The sequence below is a fragment of the Portunus trituberculatus genome, chromosome 42, assembly GCF_017591435.1.
Source record: "Portunus trituberculatus isolate SZX2019 chromosome 42, ASM1759143v1, whole genome shotgun sequence".
Lineage (NCBI taxonomy): Eukaryota > Metazoa > Arthropoda > Malacostraca > Decapoda > Portunidae > Portunus > Portunus trituberculatus.
In genome coordinates, this window is record NC_059296.1 from 3,403,586 (window position 1) to 3,408,951 (window position 5,366).

A 5,366-nucleotide genomic window follows, 5' to 3' on the forward strand; every position below is an offset into this window, starting at 1 on the left:
GAAAAGGCTAATTTGATCTTTTTGTTATTTCTGACCATTAAAGAAAAAGTGTTTTGATACCCTTTGCACATCAACTAAAGAGATTAAAAAATATCCATGCCACTCAGTATAAAAATGCATTAAAAAAAAAAAAATCACACTTCTAAAGGTCCCTCAAACACTATCCTTGTTTTTCTCTCTCTCAAAAAAAAAAAAATGCGTAAACATCTTAAGGTTAACTGAGTTTGCTTTGTGATTATTGCTTTTATTTTTTATTCCTCTTTTTTTTCTTTTTGTTTTATAGAAGGTGAAACTCCATCCCTGAGAGAAAAAGAATCACTGCGTAGGGTTCCTAAATATAGCCGGATTTGAACGATGACTTGTGGTAATCTTTGCTGTCTGCTTGCGGGTGGCGTGAAGTGATGAGGCGGGGAGAAGCGATTACATACCGGAGGATTGAAATATTATGATGATCCTTACTAATCACACACACACACACACACACACACACACACACACACACACACACACACACACACACTCAATCAACAGTTACAGTAGTACCGCTAGACGCACCACGCTTCGATCATTTCACCATGCGCATCCGTTAACAGTACCTTTCCGACGGCGCTTCACCACCTTTGTTATGCCCAGAGTACCGGACACCACAGCACCTCTTGGCCCTCAGGCGCGGCACCGTAAGGACACTCAAGGACGCTGCCGGGTACGTGTTCTTCTGCAGTGAGGCACCAAAGCCGATGAATAACAAATGCGATGACCACCTGGCATATTTTTATCCCCTGGAGTGGCGGACCGTAAACAAGGCCACTGCGAGGGTCTGTGTAAGCAAGGCCGTAGCTCCTCCACTCCAGCTACGGCCTTCGGGACTCACACTAGGGTCACGATGGGTCTGTGGGTTTGTTTACCTGCATGTCGCCTCTCTCTACACAATGTTTCTTCTCTGTTCCTTAAGAATGTGATGCTTTGTTTGTCTTTCCTGTGATGTATATACCTCGAGCGCATTTAATTGGTATATGCTGTGGATGCTAGTAATTAGATGTTTGTCTGATTTCAAATACTGACAAGGTTTTTTTTTTTTTCAATTATCAATAGGGAAAGCAAACATAGAAACAATTGATCACCATTGTGGTCTTTCATACGAGTCGTCATGAGACTCAAAAGTGCTTAGGAATGTGCGGTTAGGTACTGCAGTGTAACTTGTCACAATACTTTCTTCTGTGCACCGCCAACCACCGTCCATACAACGCTCACGTACTGATGATGTACACAGGTCAGAAATCTTACGTCAGAACCTGAAATCTACTAAAGTAACGCTAAGAGTATGCCAATAAAGGGAAAAAAAGATAAGATTAGAAACATAAGTGGCACGTAAGGGTAGTCACATGAAGCTACAGACCTAAACATGGCAGTCACTGATCAAAACCTATCTCAGTCCACCGGTGATTCCAAAGAGGAGTGATACCAGAGTTTGTTCAGCCACCGTGGGCGGAGGAGAGGGGGAGAAGGGCGGGGAAAGGCTAAAGAAGAGTCCCTCACCACCACCCCCAACACCACCCCCTGGATTTCAGTATTCCACCGAGGTGTTTCCTGGTGCCGACACTCCGCAGCCAGAATAAAAATGTAAATAAAAAATGCAGCGGGTAAATAACACTAGAGAAAAATAGCGAGGCGTACAGAAGGCTGCGTGTGGGATGCGAACCTGCGGGCCGAGTTTTTGTGGGGATATAGAGAGGCAAAGGAACTGAGAAGCATCCCACACACACACACACACACACACACACACACACACACACACACACACACACACACACACACACACACACACACACACACACACACACACACAGAGACACACACAGACACAGAGACACAGATACACAGAGACACACACAGACACACACACACACACACACACACACACACACACACACACACACACACACACACACACACACACACACCCGAAGATCGGTCTATGAGCTCTGAGCTCGCTCCGTAATGGGGAAGACTGGCTGGGTGACCAGCAGACGACCGAGGTGAATTACACACACACACACAGAGACACACACACACAGACACACACACACACACACACACACACACACACACACACACACACACACACACACACACACACACACACACACACACACACACACACACACACACACACACACACACACACACACACACACACACACACACACACTTTTTAGACTATCTAGCTACGTCTCTGAAAAGGTTGATTTGGATAAAAGAAAAAGAACGTTGAATCCTAAAAAATGAAAAAAAAAAAACCAGAAAGAGAAAATAGAGCTCCCTTCGCAACCACATTTTATTTATATTGTAGCTATCCTGGAAATAGTTGAAAATGGAACGAGCAAATAGTGGAGGATGGGAAGGAAGGGGAGAGTGGAAGGGAGGCAGTGGAAGGGAAGCAGTGCAAGTAAGGCGCACTTCTCTACATACTTTTTTTGAAGCGGGATGTTAGTATTACGTAGATTCATGCAGTATTACACTATCCTTTATTTATTGATCCATTTATCTATTTATTGTCTTAAAAAAGCCTTTATTTATTTATCTATTTATTTATTTATTGTCTTAACAGGAGTGTTTTTTAAGGATTTTGACTGAAAGAGACGCTTTTAATATGCTGCTAATACTCATCACGATGCTGGTTATGATAAAGGTGATGCTGATGTTAATGATGGTAGCCGAGAGTACATTGCATCATATCAAAAGTCCTATGATGATGCTGCTTATGGTAATGGTGATGCTGATGTTAATGATGATAGCCGAGAGTACATTGCAACATATTAAAAGTCCTATAATATATTTTTCCTGATGCTTTATTCACCCTTACGATCAGAATCCGTCCCTTAGATTACCCAATTGAAGGAAATACCGGACGGATGGCAAACCTTTATACCAAAAAGACCCAAAAACAAACGAAAAAATGAGATCTTGACCTAAATGTGCAATAAAAGGCATACACCCCTAGATTACACTTTGCAGGAAATACCGGAAGGATGGCAAACCTTTATACCAAAAAGCCCCAAAAACAAATAAAAAAAAAAAAGAAAGCTTCACCAAAATGTGTAATAAAAAGGAAACTCACATTGTATTCTTGTTCCCTGGAATACACAGCAGAGTGTGCATCATCAGCAAACGTACCAGTGAAGTCACTCACTAACGATCTCATATTTTATTCAACCATCTGGCGGCAATGATCTTATGCCAAATCAGCAATCGTAAGTAAAAAAAAAAAAAAAAAAAAAAGAGAAAGACAGACGGAAAGAAATACACATACAAACAAATCAACTAAAAGATTAAGAACTTGAGAAAAAATAAATAAAATAAAGAGTATAGAATAGATAGAAAAAAAATGTAGGTAAAAGTATCTTCTTAGAGCGCTGTGATCGTAAGTAATACAAGCTGCATGCAAAGTACCACATTGTATTTTTTTTCTTTTTTATGTAAGACGAAATATTCACGATGCAAAACAAGCAAACACACCACCAATAATTACCTCCACAATCACCACCACCTCCTCCACCACCAACAACAACACTTACTGGATTTCCACGCATCGTTTCATCGTTGTGTATCACCCTGTGATACGATACGGTGCAACAGGGCATTGTACCGACTGTTGCGTATCCGCGTGCTGTTTCATCGTTGAGTGATGCAACAGTGTCATTCAGTTTCTTCCTGACCGTAGGCATGAGTGCAAATGTGCAGTTGTATGTGGCCGCGTTTAGTTTTATTCATGAATATCAAATCAGTAGAAGGAAGTGAGAGTGACAGCGTTGGTGGGTCTCTACATTCTATGCAAGTAGAAACATGTGGAATGGAACAACCATTTTGGCTGACTTAGAATTCCAGCATGTGACTGGGAAAGGGGCGACGGCGATAGCGAGTGGTGAGGGAAGCAGCAACATAACCACACTTGCATGCATTCAGTTTAACATTACTAGTACCTCCATGCAAATATGTTGTGGCATCATATCACCTCATGCAAGAAATTGCTTACTAATTTCACTTCACTTGCAAACCAGATATTGTTCTGCATCTCTTTCAACTGATATGAAAACAGATCGATACATTATGCATTACAATATCAAGAGATATTGTAATGTAATTAGAAATATATAGGAGTATCATTCACAAGATATCGTCATATCAATAGGTATAAAAAAATAAATATATATAACAAAAACTGCAGTACGTGATAAGACATTGGCCAAAAACTTATATTAAGTATTGCATTGAAAGACTCACAAAACATCATCTTCGGAAACACGTAACAGTACCTTTGTGCTTCACCCCAAAAAAACAAAAAGGCACTTTTGTGGTCTATCTTCGATACACAAGAACAAACAGGTTCTTGTGATCACTACAGACAGAGCCACGTCTACATTACACCTTGCAATAGGGCGAAAAGCACTCCTACTCTTAACAACCACTACTTGGTACTAACTTAATGTCATGGCCTGGCAGCAAGACACATCGTGTCATCCACCGCGACCCCACGGCATAAAGGAGTGAAAATCTTCTTCACTTACCCCAACAGTCAGGAAGAGGATCCGGGCAACTCCACGCACTCGTCAACGTCTGAGGGTGGAAAATTACACTCTCAGAAACACAAATTTATTACAACCAAAGGATAAAGGTTAAAAAAAGACGAAAGATTTACACGTATTTCAGGAACACATATTCAGCGATACATTAAGGAAAACTACAAAAATGACATCACTACTCATAGGAAATGCATATGGCAAGATAAAATTATAATTAATCATAAAGAACGACCTATCTGCAAATCGCTGATTTTAATCATACTCGTAAGACAAAATGCATGTTCATATATGCATAGAAAAACAAAAATACCCTTGAATACCACAATAACTTCTTGACGCTGCTAAAGGTAGAGGTGAAAGGCTGACAAGTTTAAGAAGACAGACCGTAGAGTGACAGTGATAGTCCTGGCCTCTCCTTCACAGTTGAACTTTCTGACGAGTCTGTATCCTGGCCGGCACTGGCAGTAGTATGACTCTCGAGTGTTGATGCACAGGGGCTCACACACACCCGATATTCTTCTCCCGGCACTCGTCAATGCCACACAGCTGCACAAACTCATCCTGCCACAAGGAAGGCATTTGGTTCACTACTGTCAAGTTGTTATTTTTTATTATACTGTATACAATGCAAGAAAACCTGCAACTTTTATATGAAACAATGGAATTCCGACATGAGTTAAGCCTTGCGTGCCAGAGTGACTAAAGCAAGGCCTTCTCCTCACCTCTCCGTTACTGCAGTATTCACTGAAGCCGTGACACATGCGCTGCTTCGAGATGCCATTGACA